The following is a 27,439-nucleotide window of genomic DNA, read 5'->3' on the forward strand; positions in this document are numbered from 1 at the left end:
CAACAAATCAGAGAGAAACTTTTCCCAACCACTAGGAAGAAGAAACGTGCAGCAGAGGCAAACAACATGTCTAGAGGCAGCAGAGGATGCAAGTAAGGAGCATAATGTCAAGTTCCTGGATTCACTCCTTGATTAATTTAAGGATAGAGGTATCTTCTTCAGCTGTGCCCCAAGTGCATCAGCCCAACCCCTCACTAGGCCCTGTCAAACTTACTCCTCACACCCACTTATCTCACAGGTGCACCTCTCCACCTATCAACCCTCTACCACTCCCATTCTCCCTCATCTGTATACAATCTCATGCCTCTCCCTCAGTCAATCTCATCAAATACACTCCATCCAATGGATGAACATATGCTATTACATCCTTTCTTGCAGAAGGGAACACTGAACGCCAAGGAGAGGGAGAAACCAGAGAAGGTTCTCCAAACATCCCATCATCCATGATACATTGCCAGTGACATGGACCATCAAACACTCCAAACAAACGTGATACTGCTGCAGTGGGCTCTTATGAGGTTAGGATTGATGTAGATGGCTCCCTCGCTGTGCATTTTACTGTGTTTATCTGCTTCCTGAGTTTACTCAACTTCAACACAGGTTCCTAAAACAAAAAACATGTCATATTTCAGAACAAATCTCTCATCTGGGGCACCAATCTAAAAAACGTGGACGATTATAATACCATTTCATCATAACAAATGACAAAAACATAAAATAAAATAGATAACAAATAAAGCAGTCAAAAGTATGCAACATTCAAAAGCTATACAGCACATCCAAACTACATCTTGTAAAGAAAGATTAACATGGTCAAAGTGTGGTCAAAGTTCGCTATGACACAAATTAAATCAGTAATTGTACAACCACAAATTAAACATGTACAGAATTCTCTTCTTAACTGCTGCAAATTCCTTTGGCTATTTGGTCTGAAGCTGTGACACAGGAATTGTCCAGTCAGGTGCCAGGTGTGTACAAAGCCTTCTTTACTGTCACTTTAAGTATCAGTTTAGCTCATCACTTTCACCTCAGAGAGAGGTTTTGCATTCAAGTCCCTTTGAATAGTTTACCACGTAAATTTTTACTTCAGTACAAATCTGAGGAGAAATCCATTGCTGGAGATGCCATCTTTCAAATGAAACATAAAAGAAAGGTCTCATCCCCCTGTTAAAGTAAATGTAAAAGATCCCATGGATCATTGCACAAAATTACAGGGAACTCAGCCGATATACGACCATATTTACACGCCCCCCCAAGTCAACATCACCATAAATTGAACTGATCATTTATATAATTCAGTGCTTGTGGGATCCTGTTGTGCAACAATTAGGTGGCATGTTTGCCTATATTGTGGCAGTGGATGTCCATACAGCGCTGTGAATTGTTTGGAATGTCCCAAGGTGAAAGGTGCTATATAAATGCAAGTGTTTTTGTTTCTCTGTAGTGGCTGTGTGTTTAACAATTAAACTCAAGGAACTTTTGTAGGGAATGTATAATTTCCTCAAGCATGAATGTGGGTATTGTATAAAATTACAAATCTCTGTGCTAATCCTAATCTTGCTTTTACTTCAGTTTGGTAACTTTTACTCAACGAACACAGAACATTGGGCATGTACATATACATGAAAACAGATCTTGAAATTCTTTAACTGATCAGATTCAGAATCAATTAAAGTTAAACAAGCCTACTTAAACATTTTCTATCTCCAAGTTTTAAAGCTTTCAACATCATTGTTTTTGAGACTGGAGACAATGAGATTAAAGTCAAAGGAAATGAGACTAAGACAACAGCTAGTGCATATGCGCTGTAGAAATCAAAAAGTCAAAGTCACAGGAAACAAGAGCAAGGTAACAGAAACTAAACTCAAAAGAATTGCAGCTCAGAGAGCCCTCATGTGGGTGAAATGAAAATGTGAACCACTGTGGATCCTCAACATATCCAGGCGCAGAATATTTGCTTGAAGTGTTTGAAAATGGAATCCTGAGCAGAGGATCTCGGTGTCTGATCACTAGCTGGCCACACAAAGCAATATTACAGATACCAAAGAAAAACATGAGACAGATACAGGAAAGCCCTGACTTACCAAAACCACCCAAAAAGATACTGTGTGTTCAGCAAGGAGAAGATGATCAGTGGCAGCAACTCAAGAGTGGCCTTGAGGCAAATTGTGGTACTGTGCAGCTAGAGATTGCTGAAGGCAGTGAAAGCCAGGCTGATAAGAATGGGAGAGTAATAGTATTGGAGATTGACTGCCTTTTTGTTTGGCCATTGTAACTGGGAACTAGAATATATTACATAGGATTTAAAGTACAAAAATTGGCCATTTGACTCAACCAGTCAATTCGCTCCACTCGAGCCTCCTTCCATCTTTTCTCTTTTAATTCTACCATCATAACCAAGTATTCCCTTCTCACTCATTTGCTTGCCTAGTTTCTATATTCTTCCAACACAAATGTACTACCTCACACTTATCTTGGTGTTGAACCTCATTTGCCAATTATTGTCCTGTTCTGCAGGTTTAGAATCATAGAAACCCTACAGTGCAGAAGGAGGCCATTAGGCCCATCGAGTCTGCACCGACCACAATCCCACCCAGGCCCTACCCCCACATATTTACCCGCTAATCCCTCTAACCTACGCATCTCAGGGGCAATTTTTTTTTTTAACCTGGCCAATCAACCTAACCCGCACATCTTTGGACTGTGGGAGGAAACCGGAGCACCCGGAGGAAACCCACGCAAACACGAGGAGAATGTGCAAACTCCACACAGACAGTGACCCGAGCCGGGAATCGAACCCGGGACCCTGGAGCTGTGAAGCAGCAGTGCTAACCACTGTGCTACCGTGCCGCCCATTAATGCCCTCCTGTCATTTATCACCGTCCTCAGTCTTGACTCTTCCCTGAACTGGGCATCATCTGCAGAAATTGGGTTTTTGATTCCCAAATTCAAATTGTTATTCTAAGTTGCAAAAAACATTGGTCCCAGCACTGACCATTGTGGAACACAACTTATCTTCGACCACACTAAGTAATTACCATTTATTTCTACTCTTTGCTCTGTCTTGAAGCCAGCCAGAAATCCATTCTATCACTTGATCTCTATCTCTACATTCTGTCTTTAGTCTATTATGAGGCACCATATCAAAGGCTAAATGAAAATCTTCTCTGCCATCCCCAGGAAGTGACAAACAGCCTGCGCAAGATAACTGTAGTGCACGGCAACAGGCCCACCTGCAGCTGGGTTAAAACCAGTAGGATGAGGCCCTAAAGTGGCCATTAATTGGTCACTTAAAGGCCTCAATTGATGGCGGGGCAGAAAGATCTTAATTCGGGTTGGGGTGAGGATCTAATACGCCACCGTCCCATCTGAGGATATGCCCTTCCTGCAACCAAATTCACCACCTGTAAGCGCACAAGATTCCACCCAGTAACTCCAAACCTTCCACATCTACAGGAATTCTCACAAATTCCCTCAACTTTGCTGTGAAAAGAAACTCCATATCCCAATAATTATGTGCAGTTTTGTGCTCCCATTTTTACCACTCATAATTAAAATAAAGATCAAAACATTCCTCCAAGATTTAAAGTTCTCAGAGGAATATGCAGTCCTAACTTTGTAGTAGATCATATATTTTCAACAGTTTCTTTAATATCCTATTTATGGGACTCCACTGCAGTGCTCATTCTACAGCAGTAGGACATTCTACAGCAGTAGGTCTATCAGTGGCTGCTGCTCGTGTACAATCTTTAGTGTTAACATTTGTCAGTTGCAGCTTTGCTGTCTCAGTGGCTGACATCCCAATTTTGATTTACTTACCTAGACGCAAGGGGGCAGAGGCATTGAATAAAAAGAGATGAACAGAATGAATGGCAGATGAGTGAACAATATGTGCATGTACCAGGATTTGTGCTGTGCTAGGGCACACATTCTTCCTTTTTACTTCAAAAAAAATCAAAAATGATCTGCCCATACTGTTGCAGCAATGGATTGAGTCATAGAGTGGAGATAATGCGAATTTCCTAATCTCAAGTTCTTAAATAAATCAGAGTGTAATTTATTTATAATGCTATCAACTGGAGTTCTCCAAAACACCAGTATGTGATTCAAAGAGCTGTTCTGTGGGCAGGTTCTTCAAATTGCTTTGATTTTAAATTGGGTATGGCTACTTTCATGCATCTTCAATGGTATAAACACTTGAGATTTAGATGTACTGCATTAATTTAATTTTCTAAGTATCAACTGAGGCTCATTTGGGAGTCGTCTTGTCCCTGAGTCAGAAGATTATGCGCCAGATTTTTCTATCCCAGCACAGGAGAAACCTGTGTCAGGTGGGCGGAAACAGAGATGACGGATCCCGTATATTGTAGTCCCACTCTCATTCCTGTCACCAGCTATTTTGATCGCTGCAGGGAAAGAAGTGGATTGACAGCCCGCATGCAGCAGTCCTATCCTGGCTGGGTCCCTTGTGAGAGTGGACGTTTTAGGCCTCCTAATATGTTCACGGGGCTGGGGTGACTACTGAAGGCAACATAGTTCACGACAGCTCGAAGTGTTGAGAACCATTGGAGAACCCTAGTCTGGAATCAGGAATCTTTTGACAGATAAGTTCAAAAGGTGCTGGCAACTTTACATGTCATAATGTAATGTCATATGATGAGTTAATGGTAAAAGCTGGGCGGCATGGACAAGTTGGGCCGAAGAGGCTGTTTCCATGCTGTAAACCTCTATGATTCTATGAGTTAATTATGTTTTTAATGCAGTGATTAATAATAGGACTTTGTTCTTAAAAGATAAGTGACGATCAAATTGACTAGCATTGCAAAAGTGAAAAGTATGTAATGCATTAAAGTACATTATCCAGTGGATAAAATGTTCTTCTGCATTGAACAGTATTGATATTCAGATTTGACTAGTCAGTTATTCTTGTGATTTTAGTATTTTAATTGAATGGCAGCTCAGACATCTGTTAAGCTTGAATGGATGACCGTAATTTTGAATGACTTAAAATGTTTTAATTTATTCAGCTCTAGCGGCTCTGTTTATGCATTGGTGCAATGGAATAGCATTATGAATACTTGGTTGAGATCCAAATCCCACTGATGGATTCAGCTCAGCAGGGGTGTTGATACCATCATTCAATAAAATCCAATTATGCATACTCGACTGAGCTCCAAACCTCACTTATAAATTCAGCTCTGCAGGTGTTGCTGATACAGCTATCACAGGAACTACATGTTTATTTAGCTTGACACTTTTGTGACCACTTAAGAGGATAATGTTATTCAAAGTGGTTTTTGCATGAGTGTTTTATTTCCCAAACCAACCTCAATCAGAATCTCACTTCTCAGAAGTCCAATGAATTCCGGTTTTAATTCAGATTTAAAGAGATATTTCACAAATACGAAGCCTTGCAAATACAGAGTTCATCACATTAGTACAGCCTTCCTTTAACTGTATCTTAAATGTTTGTTTGGAACAGAAATTGAGGTAAAATTATTGTGCTCCTCATGAAATTGCTGAATTCTGAATACTGTTCTCAAGCAATTGTCTCGACACATCTCCAAGATGTGTTCCTTCCTGGTTAACCTTGTGCCTTCCTTTGCTTCAAACATTTCTCTTACTTTCTATGAAGGTGGCGTCTGCTAGTCATTTGTGTAAAGAAACACCCCTCATCGTACACTTAATGAACCTGAATTGTCACTAACACCCTGAGCAAAGGAAATAGTAAATAAGCTTAAACAAAATATTTTGCTTTTTTAAAAACATGTAACAAATTTCCCCTTAACCATGTTGCTCTGTGATGAATATTTCCAATATTTCAAATCTCAACTCACAATTATAGGCTGTATTTTGTTGGAGTAGCCTCAAAAATGGGCAGGAATGTCAGGCCAATCCTGCCTTCACCATTTTGTGGAGCCCAGACCAGAATGTGGGATAATTAAGCAGTTAGTAGGCTGCCATTAGGGTTTACGTCCCTTTCTGAGAGAAGACCCTACCTCCACAGGCTGCGGACCAATCGGAGTTTGAGGAGGCCCTCAAGAGGCTCTAACCTGGCCAGGTGAGGACCTCAGGTCCTCCATGTGCCCTGCCACTGATAACATTCCATAGCATGAAGGGGACAGGTGCTCCACCCCCACCTCTGCTTCTTCCCTTGCCATGTTATGCCACCCATCTTCCAACCCATTTCCAAGAGCCTCATTAATATCTGTCCATAATTTTCTATCCTGGCATCGTCAATGCTGTATGCTCTCTATGGCTTTAAAACGCATGTTCAGTTCTCCAACAACTGCATTTTCAAAATTCCAGCTGTCTGACCTTTGGCTCTCTGTTCACAACTACTGATTCTGAAGTTCTTGGAGCAGAAATGACCAAAGTTCTGCCTTGTCAGGTTTGATGGACAAGCTACTCCTTTCCTGCCCATCATCTTTGTTAAGCAGTGGGATCTATGGTGTTCTTCTGTAAATATAAAATTGGAAAGCACAGTTACAAAACTCAGGCCAAAATATTTAAGCTCTCATAAATTGCACTGCCAAGTGATAAATAGATCTTGAAGATGATCCGTTTCATACAGACCGATATATGGTTGAAAGCAAGTAACATGATGATATTATATCTCCAGATGAGAAAGGTACAAAATAGAAGATCAAGATGCTTATAAGCACCATGAAAAATGCAAGATCAAATGATAACTTTTACTTCATTTCCTAACATCTATTACTCTAAGTTTGGTTTTAAGATTAAACCCAAGATAATTACAGACCAAATTAGAGTTGAATGGTCACCGGATGATCGTGGAGGTGTTGTTGTTGCCTATCCTTGCTGATTGTGGTCTGTGGGTTAGGAAGTTCAGGATCCAGTCGCAGAGAGAGGAGCCAAGGCCCAGGCCACAGAGTTTGGAGATGAGTTTTGTAGGAATAATGGTGTTGAAGGCTGAGCTGTTGTCAATAAATAGGAGTCTGACATAGCTTCTTTGTGATCTAGGTGTTCCAGGGCTGAGTTCCAGGGAGGTGGCATCTGCTGTGGACCTGTTCCGGTGGTAGGCAAACTGTAGTGGATCCAGGCAGTCCGGGAGGCTGGAATTGTTTCATGCCATGACTAACCTTTTGAAGCACTTCATAATGATGGATGTTAGAGCCACCAGATGATAGTCATTAAGGCACATTGCTTGGCTTTGTTTTGGTACCGGGATGACGGATAAATTCATTTTTGGGATGTGAACATAAATGCTGGCCATTTATTTCCCAGCTCTAATTGCTCGTGAGAAGATAGTGGTGAGTCCCCTTCTTGAACTGCTGCAGTCCATATGGTGTAGATGCACCCACAGAGCTGTTAGGGAGATATTTCAGGTTTTTGGTCTGATGACAATGTAGGAATAGTGATTGTAGTTCCAAGTCAGGATGATATTTGACTTAAAAGGTAGGAAAGCCTAATCAAGTGGGCTGGTTTGTCATGGATGGTTGCGAGCTTCTTGTGTGTTGTTGAAGCTGCACTCATCTTGGCAAGTGTTCAAACATATTCCTGACTTGTGCCTTGTAAATGGGGACCAACATTGGGAAGTTACAGACTGAAGAACCTGCCACAGAATTTCCAGATTCTGACTTGTTCTTGGAGCCACTGTGTTCATGGACTTTATATTGTCACAACCAGATGAGGAAGGTAAAATTACTCCCATGTTCTCCCACTTCTTGTTTGACTGTAACAGGGTTTATTTTTTCTAAGGAATCGAGACAGGACGTGCTTTGCCAAATTTATTGAAACTATTCCCGAGCTATAACAAAATGTGACACCATTCACACAGTTACCTAGCCCCCCCCCACCCCACACACACACAGGTACAGCTGGCAGAGAAAGAGGGATAGGCTTATTACAGCCCATAAAAGAAAAAAATGAATGTATGGTTAGCTGTTCCTTGATTGGTCTCGATGCTGTGGTTCAGCATTGCGGCTATCTATCTTAGCTATTCTCCTAGGTGCAATTTTATGAAGCAGATTTCCACATTTTTAAATGATCTCAGTTTCACACTCTTTCTTCTCAGGATGGTCACTTTACAAACTGGGTGCACTATTACCAGAGAAAGCAAATGGCTCCAAACCCTGTTTTAGTACATTGACGTTTCTCGCTTCCTCCTCTCTCCTGCCTGACATGGGTTGTCTTGAATTACCTTGCTGGTTGTATATTCCACAGTAGTTCGTTTAGTTCATGTCTGCAGCAGTTATTGTTTCAGAACAGGTAATTGAATTTTAATGTCTCATCTCAAATATTTGCAAAGTCGCAGTGCAGTGTGAACAGTCAGGACTTGGGATTTTTCACATTTCCCAAGGTGGTGTTTGTAAGCTTCGGTTCCAATGTGTGCAATGAGAAATTGTAGGGGTGATTCTCCTATAAAAATTCTAAGTGTTGAATTTGCATAAAAACTGGAATAAATCATGCTGGTTATTTTCAGTGGGAGTTTAAAGAAGGATCTCCCACACACTGTGCATTGCAGAGTGCCACAGCGCAAATCCTATTGAAAAAGCTGTGGACGGGGCCTATCCCCACTGAAGAGGCCGGCAGCATAGTGCTGAGTGGGCCACTGCTGATTTGTGAGCACTGAGATTGGCACATGCGCAGTGGCCCTTGTCTGCCAGCCTGCCAATTGCTGGCCCCCTGAACATGCCTGCGCCCAGTCAGCCTCGATCACACACACACAGCCCCCCCCCCCACCCCACCAATTTCCAAAGCCTTCCCCCACCCAGCCCCGATTGCTGGCCTCTCTCCCTCTGTCACTCAGCCCGAGTGCAGAGTGGCAGCAGGGGCCTCCCATTGGGCCCCGTTCCCTTAGCACTGTCCGATGCCTGGTGGGCTGTGCCAAGGAGTTCCTGGGCATTGACACTTTGCCCTTAGGCAGTGCCGGAGGCCAAGGCTGGCACTGCCAAGGTGGCAATGCCCAAGGGGCACCACACCCATAGAACCATAGAAAATTACAGCTCAGAAACAGGCCTTTTGGCCCTTCTTGTCTGTGCCAAACCATTTTTTGCCTTGTCCCACTGACCTGCACTTGGACCATATCCCTCCACACCCCTCTCATCCATGAACCTGTCCAAGTTTTTCTTAAATGTTAAAAGTGAGCCCGCATTTACCACTTTATCCGGCAGCGCATTCCACACTCCCACCACTCTCTGCGTGAAGAAGCCCCCCCAATATTCCCTTTAAACTGTTCTCCTTTCACCCTTAACCCATGCCCTCTGGTTTTTTTCTCCCCTAGCCTCAGCGGAAAAAGCCTGCTTGCATTCACTCTATCTATACCCATCAAAATCTTATACACCTCTATCAAATCTCCCCTCAATCTTCTATGCTCCAGGGAATAAAGTCCCAACCTATTCAATCTCTCTCTGTAACTCAGCTTCTCAAGTCCCGGCAACATCCTTGTGAACCTTCTCTGCACTCTTTCAACCTTATTTCCATCCTTCCTGTAAATAGGTGACCAAAACTGTACACAATACTCCAAATTCGGCCTCACCGATGCCTTATATAACCTTACCATAACACTCCAACTTTTATACTCGATACTCCGATTTATAAAGGCCAATGTACCAAAGGCACTCCTTACGACCCTATCCACCTGTGACGTCACTTTTGGGAATTCTGTACATGTATTCCCAGATCCCTCTGTTCAACTGCACTCTTCAGAGTCCTACCATTTACCCTGTACGTTCTACTTTGGTTTGTCCTTCCAATGTGCAATATCTCACAATTGTCTGCGTTAAATTCCATTTGCCATTTTTTAGCCCATTTTTCTAGTTGGTCCAAATCCCTCTGCAATCTTTGAAAACCTTCCTCACTGTCCACTACACCTCCAATCTTTGTATCATCAGCAAACTTGCTGATCTAATTTACCACATTATCATCCAGATCATTGATATAGATGACAAACAACAATGGACCCAACACCGATCCCTGCGGCACACCACTAGTCACAGGCCTCCACTCAGAGAAGCAATCCTCCACAGCCGCTCTCTGGCTTCTGCCATTGAGCCAGTGTCTAATCCAATTTACTACTTCCCCATGTATACCTAGCGACTGAACCTTCCTAACTAACCTCCCATGAGGGACCTTGTCAAAGGCCTTGCTGAAATCCAGGTAGACACCATCCACCACCTTCCCTTCATCCACTTTCCTGGTAACCTCCTCGAAAAACTCTAATAGATTGGTCAGATATGACCGACCTCGCACAAAGCCATGTTGACTCTCCCTAATAAGTCGCTGTCTATCCAAATATTTGTAGATCCTATCCCTTATCACACCTTCCAATAACTTGCCCACCACCGACGTCAAACTTACTGGCCGATAATTTCCCGGATTTCTTTTGGAACCTTTTTTAAACAACGGAACAACATGAGCCACCCTCCAATCATCCGGCACCTCCCCCGTGAATACTGACATTTTAAATATGTCTGCCAGGGCCCCTGCAAGTTCAACACTAGCTTCCCTCAAGGTCCGTGGGAATACCCTGTCCGGTCCTGGGGATTTATCCACTCTGATTTGCCTCAAGACAGCGAGCACCTCCTCCCCTTTAATCTGTAAAGGTTCCATGACCTCCCTACCTGTTTGCCCTATTTCCGTAGACTCCATGCCCGTTTCCTCAGTAAATACGGATGCAAAAAAACCATTTAGTATCTCCCCCATCTCTTTTGGTTCCATACACAGTCTACCACTCTGGTCTTCAAGAGGACCAATTTTATCCCTCACTATCCTTTTGCTCCTAACATACCTATAGAAGCTCTTTGGATTTTCCTTCACTCTGTCTGCCAAAGCAACCTCGTGTCATCTTTTAGCCCTCCTGATTTCCCTCTTAAGTAGCTTCTTGCACTTTTCATACTCCTCGAGCATCTGATCTGTTCCTTGCTGCCTGTACATTTCATACAACTCTCTCTTCCTCTTAATCAGTGTTACAATCTCCCTCGAGAACCAAGGTTCCTTATTCCTATTTACTTTGCCTTTAATCCTGACAGGAACATACAAACTCTGCACTCTCAAAATTTCTCCTTTGAAGGCCTTCCACTTTCCATTTACATCCTTACCAGAGAACAGCCTGTGCCAATCCACACTTCCCAGATCCCTTCTCATTTCATCAAATTTGGCCTTTTTCCAGTTCAGAACTTCAACCCGAGGACCAGATCTATCCTTATCCACGATCAGGTTGAAACTAATGGCATTATGATCACTGGATCCAAAGTGTTCCCTCACACTCACATCCATCACCTGCCCTATCTCATTTCCCAATAGGAGATCCAATATCGCATCCTCTCTAGTTGGCACTGCTATATACTGATGTAGAAAATTCTCCTGAACACATTTTACAAACTCTACCCCGTCTAAACCTTTAACAGTATGCGAGTCCCAATCTATATGTGGAAAATTAAAATCCCCTACTATTACAACTTTGTGTTTCTTGCAGTTGTCAGCTATCTCTCCGCTGATTTGCTCCTCCAATTCTCGCTGACTATTGGGTGGTCTATAATACAACCCCATTAATGTGATCATACCTTTCCTGTTTCTCAGCTCCACCCATAGGGCCTCTGTAGACAAGCTCCCTAAGCTATCCTGCCTGAGTACCGCTGTAACATTTTCCCTGACCAACAATGCCACCCCCCACCTTTTATCCCTCTGCCTCTATCCCGCCTGAAACATTGGAACCCTGGAACATTGAGCTGCCAGTCCTGCCCCTCTTGTAGCCAAGTTTCACTAATGGCTATAAGGTCATATTTCCATGTGTCTATCCACGCCTTCAGCTCATCTGCCTTCCCCACAATACTCCTGGCATTGAAAAAGACACACCTCAAAAGATTATTTCCACCACACTCAACCCTTCCATTTGTGATTTTGCTTGAACTAACCTGTCTTTTTACCCCTGCTCCACTATCTGCTCTGGCACTCTGGTTCCCATCCCCCTGCAAATCTAGTTTAAACGCTCCCCAATAACACTAGCAAATCTCCCTGCAAGTATATTGGTCCCCTTGTAGTTTAGGTGTAACCCGTCTCTCTTGTACAGGTCCCCACCTGCCCCAGAAGAGGTCCCAATGATCCAAGAATTGGAAACCCTGCCCCCTGCACCAGTTTCTCAGCCACGTGTTCATCCGCCCAAGCATCCTACTCCTGCCCTCACTGGCATGTGGCTCAGGTAGCAATCCTGAGATTACTACACTCGGAGTCCTGCTTTTTAACTTCCTTCCAAGCTCTTTGCACTCACTCTTTAGGACCTCCTCACTCTTCCTTCCTACGTCATTTGTACCGATGTGTACCACGACATCTGGCTGATCACCTTCCCACGTTAGAATGCTGTGCACGCGATCAGAGACATCGCTTACCTTGGCACCTGGGAGGCAACAAATCATGCGGGAGTCTCTGTCCCGACCACAGAACCTCCTGTCCATACCTCTGACCATTGTGTCCCCTATCACTACTGCTCTCCTCTTCTTCATCCCACCCTTGTGCGCTGTAGAACCAGACTCAGTATCAGAGTTCCAGCTGTTGCAGCTTGTCCCAGGTAAAGCATCTCCCACAACAGTATCCAATTCAGTATACCTGTTGTGGAGGGGTATGGCCACAGGGGAACCCTGCTCTGCCTGTCCTTTCACATTGCCATTTCCTCTCCTTACAGTAACCCAATTTCCTGTGCTCTGCTGCTTAGGTGTAACTATCTCCCTAAAGCTACTGTCTATATAATTCTCATTCTCCCGAATTAGATGGAGGTCATCAAGCTCCTTCTCCAGTTCCCTAACACGCTTTGCTAGCAGCTGCAGCTGAATGCATCTTTCGCAGGTGCTGTCGTCAGGGATACCGGAGGTCTCCCTGATCTCCCACATCCTGCACCTGACCATCTGGGAGGCCTCGGTTGCCCCCTCTTCACTCCAGCGGGGTTGGGCCGCCAGCTCCCCGCAAGTGGGGAGCTACAGAGAACCACTCCTGCGGGCCCTGTGATTTCAGTCCCGGGCCTGCTAATTGGGTTTAAATAATATTTGAATGAGGGCCAGCATAATTCATGCAGCCCTGCGCCAATTTCCGGGTTAAGTCAGTGGTGTATTGGAAACTTATGGTGGTGGCGTAGAAGGATCAGCTTTGTGTAGTTGCACCTGGACCTGTTGAACTGTTACCTGACAGCGGGATTTTCCAATAGAAACCAGCTCCTACCAAACATTTGCACGCACGTCATGTGCTAGCTGCTGGCCCATTAAATTTTTATACGGATCGCATGGGTTCCCGTTCCTGACATGAAAGTTGAGGCAGCCACGGATTTAAATTCACGCCAAAGTATGGGGGTTGCACAAGCTATTGGGGGAAGGAAATTTGCTGCTGAGGGCCATATTTTCAATGCAACCATCATCCAACTGCGCACTGTGACTATCAGTGATTCCTTTTACTTACTTGTATGGCACCTGAAAAGAAAGTGGTGAAGGGAAGTGGAGAAACATAGCAACAATTGTATGATGGGAAAAATTAATCAATTAGCAATTCATCATTCATTTTGGGCAAGTTATTATCATGTTTTGGGTTTATTAGAGTTACCGTACTTCAAAGCAGATCATTATATGCAGTAGGATTTGAGAGAACATATGCTGTTTGAATGTAATTTATCTTAACTGTACATTTTATCATCAAATTAAATCAAAAGAGCCTTACTTCTGTTGTGGGCAAAGTTTTGGAAAGGATTATTAGAGATAGGATTTATAATCATCAAGAAAGGAATAATTTGATTAGGGATAGTCAGCACGGTTTTGTGAAGGGTAGGTCGTGCCTCACAAACCTTATTGAGTTCTTTGAGAAGGTGACCAAAGAGGTGGATGAGGGTAAAGCAGTTGATGTGGTGTATATGGATTTCAGTAAAGCGTTTGATAAGGTTCCCCACGGTAAGCTATTGCAGAAGATACGGAGGCATGGGATTGAGGGTAATTTAGCATTTTGGATCAGGAATTGGCTAGCTGTAAGAAGACAGAGGGTATTGGTTGATGGGAAATGTTCATCCTGGAGTTCAGTTACTAGTGGTGTACCGCAAGGATCTGTTTTGGGGCCACTGCTGTTTGTCATTTTTATAAATGACCTGGATGAGGGCGTAGAAGGATGGGTTAGTAAACTTGCGGATGACACTAAAGTCGGTGGAGTTGTGGACAGTGCGGAAGGATAGTAAAAGTTTTTACAAGTATATAAAAAGGAATAGAGTGGCTAGAGTGAATGTTGGACCCTTGGAAGATGAGAGGGGGGATTTAATAGTGAAAACGAGGAAATGGCTGAGACTTTAAATAAGTTCTTTGTGTCGGTCTTCACAGTGGAAGACACAAATAGTTTGCCGAATATTAGAGATCGAGAGTTGGTGGGAGGGGAGGTCCTTAATACAATTACTGTTACTAAGGAGGTGGTGCTTGGTAGACTAATAGGACTGAAGGTAGACAAGTCCCCGGGCCCGGATGGAATGCATCCCAGGGTACTGAAAGAAATGGCTGAGGTAATAGCAGATGCGTTAGTAGTAATTTATCAAAATGCGCTGGACTCTGGGGTAGTGCCGGCTGACTGGAAAATAGCTACTGTTACGCCGCTGTTTAAAAAAGGAAGTAGACAAAAGGCGGGTAACTACAGGCCGGTTAGCTTAACGTCCGTAGTTGGGAAGATGCTAGAGTCCATTATTAAAGAGGAAATAACAGAGCACCTGAATAAGAATGGTTCGATCAAGCAGACGCAGCATGGATTCATGAAGGGAAAGTCGTGTTTGACGAATCTACTGGACTTTTATGAAGATGTCACTAGTGCGGTTGACAGAGGGGAACCGGTGGATGTGGTGTTTTTAGATTTCCAGAAGGCGTTCGATAAGGTGCCTCACAAAAGGTTGCTGCAGAAGATTGGGGTACACGGAGTTAGGGGTAAGGTGTTGGCGTGGATTGGGGATTGGCTTTCTAACAGGAAGCAGAGAGTTGGGATAAATGGGTGCTTTTCTGGTTGGCAGTTGGTGACCAGTGGCGTGCCGCAGGGATCGGTGCTGGGGCCTCAATTGTTTACCATTTACATAGATGATCTGGAGGAGGGGACTGAATCTAGGGTATTCAAGTTTGCTGATGACACGAAGGTGAGTGGGAAAGCGAATTGCGTGGAGGACGCGGAAAGTCTGCAGAGAGATTTGGATAGGCTGAGCGAGTGGGCGAGGATCTGGCAGATGGAATATAACGTTAGCAAATGTGAGGTTATCCACTTTGGAAGAAATAATAGTAAATTGGAATATTATTTAAATGGAGAAAAATTACATCGTGCGACTGTGCAGAGGGACCTGGGGGTCCTTGTGCACGAATCGCAAAAACTCAGTCTGCAGGTGCAGCAGGTGATCAAGAAGGCGAATGGAATGTTGGCCTTTATCGCGAGGGGGATAGAATATAAAAGCAGGGAGGTCTTGCTGCAACTGTACAAGGCACTGGTGAGGCCGCAACTGGAGTACTGTGTGCAGTTTTGGTCCCCTTATTTGCAAAAGGATATATTGGCCTTGGAGGGAGTGCAGAGAAGGTTCACCAGGTTGATACCGGAGATGAGGGGTGTGGCTTATGAGGAGAGATTAAACAGATTGGGTCTGTACTCGTTGGAGTTTAGAAGGATGAGGGGTGATCTTATAGAGACATATAAGATAATGAAGGGGCTGGATAGGATAGAGGTGGAGAGATTCTTTCCACTTAGAAGGGAAACCAGAACTAGAGGGCACAGCCTCAAAATAAGGGGGGGGCCGGTTCAGAACAGAGTTGAGGGGGAACTTCTTCTCTCAGAGGGTAGTGAATCTCTGGAATTCTCTGCCCATTGAAGTGGTGGTGGCTTCCTCGTTGAATATGTTTAAATCACGGGTAGATAGTTTTCTGATCGATAAGGGAATTAGGGGTTATGGGGAGCAGGCGGGTAAGTGGAACTGATTCGCTTCAGATCAGCCATGATCTTGTTGAATGGTGGGGCAGGCTCGAAGGGCCAGATGGCCTACTCCTGCTCCTATTTCTTATGTTCTTATGTTGCAGCTAACAGAGGGACATAGATAAGCTGCAGTGCTGGGCTGAGAGGTGGCAAATGGAGTTCAATGCGGAAAAGTGAGAGGTGATTCATTTTGGAAGGAGTAACAGGATTACAGAGTACTGGGTTAATGGTAAGATACTTGGTAGTGTGGATGAACAGAGAGATCTCGGTGTCCGTGTGCATAGATCCCTGAAAGTTGGCACCCAGGTTGATAGGGTTGTTAAGAAGGCGTACAGAGTGTTAGCTTTTATTGGTAGAGGGATTGAGTTTCGGAGCCAGGAGGTCATGTTGCAGCTGTACAAAACTCTGGTGCGGCCGCATTTGGAGTATTGCGTACAGTTCTGGTCGCCGCATTATAGGAAGGAAGTGGAAGCATTGGAAAGGGTGCAGAGGAGATTTACCAGGATGTTGCCTGGTATGGTGGGAAGGTCTTATGAGGAAGGGCTAAGGGACTTGAGGTTGTTTTCGTTAGAGAGAAGGAAAGTCAAGAGGTGACTTAATAGAGGCATACAAGATGATCAGAGGATTAGATAGGGTGGATAGTGAGAGCCTTTTTCCTCGGATGGTGATAGCTGGCACGAGGGGACATAGCTTTAAATTGAGGGGTGATAGATATAGGACAGATGTCAGAGGTAGTTTCTTCACTCAGAGTGGTAAGGGCGTGGAATGCCCTGCCTGCAGCAGTAGTGGACTCGCCAACATTAAGGGCATTTAAATGGTCATTGGATAAACATATGGATGATATTGGAATAGTGTAGGTTAGATGGGCTTTAGATTGGTTTCACTGGTCGGCGCAACATCGAGGGCCGAAGGGCCTGTACTGCGCTGCAATGTTCAATTTCTATGTTCTAAATGTAAAATAACTATCAAAGGTTCTTAATTCATTTGTGTTTCTGCTTTAGAACTGGAGAATAATTAGTTCCTTCAACCTGTGGTTAATTAGAGCACAGTGGCTGCATTCTGCCTTGCAGTCATCATCGTAACCTTGTTGATGTAATTCTTATCCTCAAAGTCTCTTGGATCATTGTGTATGTAGCATCTACGCTGATTTTTAAAAAAAATTACAAGGTAGGCATAATGCCGTATTTTAGCTTATGATCGACTTTGAGATTTTCATAGTGTTATTTGAACCCATCGATAAAGTGGCAAACCTTTTGCATGCATTTCTTTATCTATATGTTCAGCTCTTACACATCCCTTGTCAGTCATGCAAATGTTTATTCTGTGGCAGAGATGTCATAGTTCTTTTAATCCAGACCATTCAACTCTAATTTGATCTGTAATTATCTTGGGTTTAATATTAAAACCAAAACTTAGAGTAATAGATGATAGAAAATTAAGTAAAAGTTATCACTTGGTCTTGCAGTTTTCATGGTTATAAGCATCTTGATATTCTATTTTGTACCTTTCTCATCTGGAGATATAATATCGTCATATTACTTGCTTTCAACCATATATCGGTCTGTATGAAACGGATCATCTTCAAGATCTATTTATCACTTGGCAGTGCAATTTATGAGAGCTTAAATATTTTGGCCCGAGTTTTGTAACTGTGCTTTACAATTTTATATTTACAGAAGAACACAATAGATCCCACTGCTTAACAAAGATGATGGGCAGGAAAGGAGTAGCTTGTCCATCAAACCTGACAAGGCAGAACTTTGGTCATTTCTGCTCCAAGAAGTTCGGAATCAGTAGTTGTGAACAGAGAGCCAAAGGTCAGCCCCCTGAGAACAAGGCTGTGTTCTCAGCCCCCTACTGTACTCCTTATACACCTATGACTGTGTGGCCAAATTCTCCTCCAATTTGATTTTCAAGTTTGCTGACGACACCACTGTAGTGGGTCGGATCTCAAACAATGACGAGACAGAGTACAGGAATGAGATAGAGAATCTGGTGAACTGGTGCGATGACAATAATCTCTCCCTCAATGTCAACAAAACGAAGGAAATTGTCATCGACTTCAGGAAGCGTAGTGTAGAACATGCCCATGTCTACATCAACGGGGATGAAGTAGAAATGGTCGAAAGCTTCAAGTTTTTAGGTGTCCAGATCAACAACAACCTGTCCTGGTCCCCCCCCCATGCCGACACTATAGTAAAGAAAGCTCACCAACGCCTCTACTTTCTCAGAAGACTCAGGACATTTGGCATGTCCGCTACGACTCTCGCCAATTTTTACAGATACATCATAGAAATCATTCTTTCTGGCTGTATCACAGCTTGGCATGGCTCCTGCTCTGCCCAAGACTGTAAGAAACTACAAAACGTGGTGACTGTAGCCCAATCCATCACGCAAACAAGCCTCCCATCCATTGACGGTCTACACTTCCCGCTGCCTCTGCAAAGCAGCCAGCATAATTAAGGACCCCACGCACCCCTGACATACTCTCTTCCACTTTCTTCCGTCGGGAAAAAGATACAAAAGTCTGAGGTCACATACCAACCGACTCAAGAACAGCTTCTTCCCTGCTGCTATCAGACTTTTGAATGGACCTACCTTGCATTAAGTTGATCTTTCCCCACACTCTATCTATGACTGTAACACTTCATTCTGCACTTTCTCATTTCCTTCTCTGTAAAGCGCGAGAACAATACTTTTCACTGTATACTAATACAGGTGACAATAATAAATGAAATCAAATTAAGAAACAATTGTACGACACTCAGTCAAAAGCCTTTTGAAAATCAAGTTATACAATGGTAACAGACAGCCTTCAACCACCAGCCTATGTACCTCAAAAAAAAACTCAACCAGGTTGGTGAGACATGACCCTTCAACTGCAGAAGCTATGCATATAATCTCTAATATTGTGTGTCAAGGAAGTCAAACAGTATATCTTCAATGAATCTTTATAACTGAAGTCCAAGCTACTGAGTCTGAAATTTCCTAGTTCTGACTTGTTGCCCTTTTTAAATACTGATCTTTACACAATCTTTATCCGATCCAAGTGAATAACTATAGATCCTAGTGAGCTTGTAAATATCAGAGCAAGAGGTCTGCTAAGCGCAGCTCTCAATTCTTTTGAGTAAATTCACATGGAAAAAGTCAGCACAATCTAGTTTGAAGTACTTCCTTCTAGCCTGGACTGCATTCATATCGGCACTTCCAACTTCAGCAGCAACCCTACAATAGATTACTGGTAACTCGGCAATGATATCCTGCAGTGAAGACATGGACAAAGAAGTCACTTAAGATCTTAAAGATTCCAACAGTCCACCAAATGGGCCTGAGGAAACCTCAAAAGCCCAATCCTATCCTTAATGGCCCTCCGATTCCTAACTGCCAACACAAATGTTTATTTTTGACATTTCTTCAGCATATTGTTTTTTCAGCATATTGAAGTGCACTGTGAAGACAAAAAGAGCTATTGCAGATCAGAACTGGCTCTTGAATTTTGCAATGCTCTCAGTATAACACAGCAAGCCTTTTATATGCAGGTGCCACAGTTCAATGAGATATTCATATCTCCTTGATAAGAGTGTAAATAAGAATAGTCTACAGGCTTACTTGTATAATAGCCTTACTTGCATAATAGAATTATTGAATCATACATAAATAATACATTTCTAATGCAAAAAGCATTGATGTGAATAATAATTTGCGCAGATGACTGAATTTTACATTGAAGAGGAAAAAACAAAATTAGTCAATTGTAGCATGGGCACACCCAACAACTTGTCAGAGTCTCTCTTTTGACATCTAATTCCCCAATGTGTTAACTCACAAAGGAGCACAAATCCCTCCTTTTTGCAGAAACGTTGTGCTCATCCACTTGCCTCTTTTTCACTGTTATCCAGTACAGTCTTCTACTCCAAATCTATTTCCTTCTCACGATACATTCTCTTATTTTCAAATTTCCTCCAGCTACTTTTATCCAATGTTGATTAACTAGAATCATCATAGAATCCCTACAGTGCAGAAGAGGTCATTTGGCCCATCGAGTTTGCACTGACCCCCCCCCCCCCCCCACAAACTCCACACAGTCACCCAAGACTGGAATTGAACCCAGGTCCCTGGTGCTGTGAGGCAGCAGTGCTAACCACTGTGCCACCATGCCACCCATAAAACTAATGGATATCAAACAAATCAGGGCATGATCGCAGGAGCTCTTCAGTGTAGGGTTCTCAGCCCAACCATCTACAGCTGCTTCAAAGACCTTCCCTCCACCATAAGGTCAAAATTGGGGATGTTCGCTTTTTTCACAATTTTCAGTACCATTCGTGACTCCTCAGATACTGAAACAGTTCATGCCCATATGCAGCAAGACTTCATAAAATTCACACCACACAATAACCATCTCCCCTTGACAAACCATCGCTCAATCTCCACCATCAAGATCCTGAGGGTAACCATTGACCAGAAACTGAACTGGACTGGCCATATAAATAAACGTAGCTACAAGAACAGGTCAGAGGCCGGAAGGTTGCCACATCAAAGACTCCCCAAAGACTGCTGTCCACCAGCTACAAGGCACAAGTCATGACTACGATGGAACATTCTCCACTTGTCTGGATGAATCAGTCTTCAACAACATAAGAAGCTGGACAAAGCAACCCACTTGATTGGCACCTCATACACCAAGTTAAACATTTACACCTTTCACCACCAAAACAGTGGCATTAACTGTGTACAATCTATAAGATGCACTGTACCAACCAGGCTCCTTCAACAGCATCTTCCAAACCCACAGGTTCTACCAACGAAAAGGACAGAGGCAACAAATCCATGATGTTTGAGGACTTCAAAACTCTGGGATTTAAAACACTAATAAAGAATATTAGAACAGAGTGGATAAGCTTAGGATAAGAATCATAGACTGCCTTGTATATATTTTGCAGAGGTACTGTCTGCATAGAAACACATAACCACAATGACAGAATTTAAACATGTATTTTTGAAAGCGTATTATTGAACAGGCATACATCTTGGCTAATGGCCCAGGGTTCTGAGGCATCATGGGAAATAGGCCAGTAAAGTGAACCACATTCCTTATAACAATACACACATAGAAGCATAACTCTTATCAGCATGAGTACCAATCAGCTCAGTGAACAAGACATTCATTGAGCAAGAACAAGCTAGTGATTCCAGACAACTAATGATTAGGCTGAGTATTCTACCGGCTAAGTGCTTAGGCTAGGTAGCCATGGGAACGTCAGGCAGAAACTGCTAGAATTTATTGTTCCCATGTTGTCAGAGAATATCTGTGATTGGCCAAGGTACATGACATTTACTAATAATGATTGACTTGTAATAATGATGATTGGCTCATGATGAGCCAGAAGGCGGGTAAAATGTATTTTGGAAGTTGTATAATTGCAAAGCCACTGTAATGGAACTTCAGAGAAGAGTGCCAAGCCCTTCTCTCCCAGTGTGCTTTGGTCAATAAAGAAATGTCTTTCACCAGGATACTGTGGTCACGAGTCTTTGTATTAGCTAAAGTTAAGCTTAATACGTAGTCTCTGAAAATACCTTTACACATGGGAACACCACCACCATCTTCAAGTTCCCCTCCAAGCCACACACCATCCTGTCATTGGATCAAACTTCAGAAACTCCCTTTCAAATGGCACTATAGGTGTACCTGCACCAGTTGGTCTGCAGCAGTTTGAGAATGTGGCTCAGTATCACTTTCGCAAGGCCTATTAGGGATGGGTAACCAATGCTAACTTTGCCAAAGTCAACATTCCATGAAAAGAATTGAATTTTTAAAATTCAGACTGAGCCACCTTAGCACTGCTGCCTCACAGCGCCAGAGACCTGGGCTCGATTCCCGGCTTGGATCACTGTTTGTATAGAGTCTACATGTTCTCCCCGTGTCTGTGTGGGTTTCCTCCGGGTGTTCCGGTTTCCTTCCACAGTCCAAAAGACATGGTGGTTAGGTGCATTCGCCATGCTAAATTCTCCCTCAGCGTACCCGAACTAGCTGTCAGTGTGTGGCGACTAGGGAATTTTCACAGTGTCATTGCAATGTTAATGTTAGCCTACTTATAACACTAATAAATAAGTTTTTAAACTTTAGATTCTTAGATTTCAACAATCATGTTCAGAAATCAGTGGTTAGTCACTCACGAACCACTGTCAGTACTCAAATAATTTGCTCTTCTATTCAGGATCTCAGAAAACAGACAGAATTTTACACTCCCTACCGGGGGGGGGGGGCTCTCTCTCTCTCTCGGAGGTGGGAAGGTGGGTGGGGGCACGGAGGCAGTGTGTGAAATTGAATGGATGGAATTCTCTCTGGGTTCCCACCTGTCCCGACCCGGCAGCGATTTTATACTGGGGCAGTCTGGGCCTCTGACGGCAATCAGAGTCAGACAGCTCAGAAAAGGCCCTTCGGCCCATGGAGTCTGCACCGACAATAGCAACCACGAAAGGCAGGCTAAGCCCATATCCTTGAATGTTATGATATTTCAATTGCTCGTCCAAATATTTTTTAAAGGTCATAAGGTTTCCAGCCTCCACTGCCTTCCCAGGCAGTGCATTCCAGATTCCCACTATCCTCTGAGTGAAACCATTTTTTCTCAAATCCCCTCTGAATCTCCTGCCCCTGACACTGAAACTATGCCCCCTCGACATTGACCCCTTGCCAAAGGGGAACAGCTGTTCCCTACTTGCCCTGTCCATACCGCTCAATCTTATACACCTCTATCATGTTCACCCCCTTAGCCTTCTCTGTTCTAAAGAAAACATTCAAAGCCTATCCAGTCTCTCCTTAGAGCTCAAATGCTCCAACCTAGGCAACATGGGAAAGTGGCCATTTAAGGATCTTTTCCCACCTAGCCCCAATTTTGAGGCAAATGGGTGATGACAGCACAAGAAGAGAAATGCGATTTGAGTTCATTTCTTTTATTGTCACATGTATTAACATACGGTGAAAAGTATTGTTTCTTGCATGCTATACAGACAGAGCATACCATTCATAGAGAAGGAAACGAGAGAGTGCAGAATGTAGTGTTACAGTCATTGTTAGGGTGAAGAGAAAGATCAACTTAATGCAAGGTAGATCCATTCAAAAGTCTGACAGCAGCAGGGAAGAAGCTATTCTTGAGTCGGTTGGTACGTGACCTCAGACTTTTGTATCTTTTTCCCAACAGAAGAAGGTGGAAGAGAGAAGGCCCGGGGTGCATGGGGTCCTTAATTATGCTGGCTGCTTTGCTGAGGCAGCGGGAAGTGTAGACAGAGTCAATGGATGGGGGGCTGGTTTGCGTGATGGATTGGGCTACATTCACGACCCTTTGTTGTTCCTTGCGGTCTTGGGCAGAGCAGGAGCCATGCCAAACTATGATACAACCAGAAAGAATACTTTCCATGGTGCATCTGTAAAAGTTGGCGAGAGTCGTAGCTGACATGCCAAATTTCCTGAGTCTTCTGAGAAAGTAGAGGTGATGGTGGGCTTTCTTCAGTATAGTGTCGGCATGGGGGGACCAGGACAAGGTGCTGGTGATCGGGACATCGTGCCGGATTTAGACTTGGTGAGGCCCTAAGCTATATAAAGCTTGGAGGCCCCTCGTTAAAAAGTTACACCAAAAGGTCTCACAAAGGTGCGTACCAAAACAGGACCTTGGGTCGCCCCAAAAAAATTGAAAACATAATTATGCCTTTTAATTATTTAATAGCAAGGTATTTAAAGTGAAAAATGCAAATTACTTTCAAATGAATGCATTTACTGATTACATATTTATCATTTGGCTGGCCTGATCTGTCTCATAGATTTTGGTAATTTTTTTGAGTTGCTCTTCAAGCTGGTGCTCTCTTTTTCTTTTCTGGTATCCGCTCTTAAATGTTCTCTTCATTGGAAACCTTCTGAAATTTTGTGAGGCCCCTGCGGATTGTGAGGCCCTAAGCTGTAGCTTGTTTAGCTTATGCCTAAATCCGGCACTGGGACACCTAAAAACTTGAAGCTCTCAACCCTTTCTATTTCATCTCCATTGATGTCGACATGGGCTTGTTCTTCCCCATGCTTTCTGAAGTTGATGACAATCTCCTTCGTTTTGTTGACATTGAGGGAGAGATTATTGTTGCCGCACCAGTTCACCAGATTCTCTATCTCATTTCTGTACTCTGTCTCATCATTGTTTACGATCCAACCCACTATGGTGGCGTCGTAAGCAAACTTGAAAATCAAGTTGGAGGTGAATTTGGCCATACGGTCATAGGTGTATACGGAACATAGTAGGGGGCTGATAACACAGCCTTGTGGGGCACCGGTGCTGAGGATGATCGTGGAGGTGCTGTTGTCGCCTATCCTTACTGATTGTGGTCTGTGGGTTAGGAAGTTCAGAATCCAGTCACAGACGGAGGAACCAAGGCCCAGGCCACGGAGTTTGGAGATGAGTTTTGTAGGAATAATGGTGTTGAAGGCTGAGCTGTAGTCAATAAATAGGAGTCTGACATAGGTGTCTTTATTAACTAGGTGTTCCAGGGTTGAGTGCAGGGCCAGGGAAATGGTGTCTGCTGAGGACCTGTTGCGGTGGGAGGCGAAGTGTAGTGGATCCAGGTAGTCCGCGAGGCTGGAATTGATTCATGCCATTGACTAGCCTTTAGAAACATTTCATAATGATGGATGTCAGAACCACTGGACAATAGTCATTAAGGCACGCTGCTTGGCTTTTCTTTGGTACTGGGATGATAGTCGTCTTCTTGAAGCAGATAGGGACCTCAGGTTGTTGTAAAGAGAGGTTGAAGATGTCTGCAAATTCCCCCACCAGCTGGTCCGCGCATGATCTGAGTGCTCGTCCAGGTAATCCATCCGGGCCAGTTGCTTTCCGTGGGTTGACCTTCAAGAAAGCTGCTCTGACATCTGCAATAGTGACCTCAGATACAGCTTCATCCAAGGCTTCCAGGATGCCGGGCATGCTCTCTCTGACCTCTTGCTCAAAATGGGCACAGAATGCATTGAGCTCAGCAGGGAGGGGTGCGTTGGAGCCGGCGATTTTACATACCTCTATCTTGTAGCCTTGCCATAGTCGGCAGGGGTGTGTGTGGCTAGTCTGGGACTCTAGCTTGGTCCGGTACTGTCTTTTGGCATCTTTGATAGATCTCCTTAGATTGTATCGGCTTTCTTGTATAGGTCAGGGTTGCCTGACGTGAAAGCCTCAGACCCAGACTTCAGCAAGCAGTGGCTATCCTGCTCATCCATAGTTTCTGGTTGGGAAACACGCGGATTTGCTTCTTTGCTGGCCTCAATCAGGAGCACCCTTCTCAGACCTCCCCCAACTACACCCTCCGTCTAATCTCCAAAACCCTGATTGTTCCCCCTCATGACACTCACTCCCCCTTCCCCCGCCCCCCCTGCAACTTACTGATCCTCTGGGTCCTGTGACTTAATGCTAGGCAGCTCCCGGTGTATCTCTTCTGGCCATTACAGTGCTCTGCTTCGAGAGCTGCCAGCCAATCTGATTGGCCGGCAAATCTCCAAGGTCAGACTTCTTCCCAAGGGAGGGGCAGAAGTCCTGTCTTATGCCAACCAATGTTTATTAGAACGCCATATGACATCAGGGTTCCTGGAGTAAGCAAGGATGAATTCCCCACCAACTATTCAGATGACAGGCAGGGCTGGAGGGGGGGAGGGGAGCCCTGCCATTGTGAAAACTCAGGCCATAGTAAAATACAATTACTGCTTGTTGATCTAAGCTTCCTAACACAAAATATCAACTACAAAGATGGTATATTTGTAATTTCACAAGTAAACCCTTAGAGGTCAACAGGCTAATTTCTGGTTATTAAGCTAAGCTTATTAATTCAATTGTTTTAATGCATTCATTTGTCATCTTAAGTCGCTGTTACTGAAAATTCCAGACAGAATACATATGCACCTGTAGCTGGGCTATCAGCGGCAACAGGATGAGGCCCTCAAGTGGCAATTAATTGACTACTTAAGGTCTGTCGGCGATGAGGCTGGGAAGTCAACCAGGAGCCTTCCTGTCCAGAAATAATTCAGGCGGCACTGCAGGGTTCTAGTACATCACTACCTTGTCTAAATACATGCCCTTCCTGTCTCCAAGCTCACCACCAGGGAGACATTTGCACAATCCCCTTAACCTCTCATCTTCCTCTAACTTCACCCTCCTTCCTCATACCCAACATCTAGCTATGGTCTCTCTGGCCTGTAACTCTGATCAACATTTTTCAAACTACTCCAACCTTCCCTTACAACCACCTCTCGACTCTAGAGTTACTATCTTTCTCTAGCGTGGTTGAATTACACCATTCTCTCCCCCGCCTCACCCTCCTCTTCACCCTGCACCATCTCCACCCCATCCCCACCACACACACTAACCTCATTTAAGCATACAAATTAATCAAGTCAATATAAAAATGCCATGGATGATCGAGTCATTGGAAACAGTCAATCATTATTTTTAAAAGAGATAATTCAACTCAATCTTAAATTAATTAAATGGCGTATCTTTACTAATGATTTTATTTAAAAGATTTTAACTCGCCACCTTATCAGGCACAAGGCAATGAAGAATGGCCTTCATTCAACTGGGCAAATACACCAAAAATTGTATTCATCTTATCAATTTAAACTTTAACATGGTTGATCACAGTTTAAGAGAACTAACCTTTTTTTAATTTTTCTTAAGCCACAACATTTTTATGTACATATTTGCCTAAATAATATCAATCCAGACCAAAATAAAATTCATTGCCCACTGTGATTGATAATAGGTTGAATTTTAAGCCAATATCAACACAGAGTTCAATTTTTACCCCCACAGCTCTGAACCATGTGGGATTATTTTCTGTGGGTCTGGTTGTTTTAGCAAGGAAATGAAAGGACTTTTTCTCGACAACCCATCCAGGCAACGTTTAATACCAAGCAGTGGAGACAGGAATTGAGGTCAACTATCTTTTGAACATAACCTACTTCTACCATTGAAGCACTCTAAATTTACACCATAAAATCTGGAAATACAAATTGTGGCCCAATTTTAAAAATAATTACACTGTATGTGCTCTCTCTCTCTGCCATCAAGAACTTATGAATATTCATGCGGCTAGCATGTTCTAGTATATGAGAGTCCACTGGAACAACCAAAAATGGATAATGTTAACACTTTCCTTACACTTGCAGTCATGCTACATACAGTAGATTGCAGTGTTTGAGTCAACCATCAGAGCTTCCAAAAATAGGGGCTGACTTATACGCTATGCATAAAATGTGAACTGCCAGTGTTGGTGCAGGAGGACCCATTTCTGTACGTCAGTCACCACTTTGTGGGCATGTCTTAAACCAGCACACATCTTCTTGGCAACACAGCCTCTATCTCCTGCTTGATTCCATGCACTGAGTATAACCCTAAACATGCATTTATTGCTGAAAATTTGATCTCAACTCCTAATACAAGTATAGTCATAAAGATGTATTTATTAGCTGAAAAATAGTGCTTTGACTTATACACCAAGTATACTC

The 27,439-nt window shown here is 43.5% G+C and overlaps 1 protein-coding gene across 1 annotated transcript in view; it reads right to left on the minus strand.

Annotated features, from left to right (window-relative positions):
- Positions 1-27,439, minus strand: part of LOC144503772 (E3 ubiquitin-protein ligase HECW2-like) — a 416,880-nt gene that overhangs the window by 382,639 nt on the left and 6,802 nt on the right. The gene's annotated exons all lie outside the window — the stretch shown is intronic.

This window comes from Mustelus asterias, chromosome 14 (assembly GCF_964213995.1).
Source record: "Mustelus asterias chromosome 14, sMusAst1.hap1.1, whole genome shotgun sequence".
Lineage (NCBI taxonomy): Eukaryota > Metazoa > Chordata > Chondrichthyes > Carcharhiniformes > Triakidae > Mustelus > Mustelus asterias.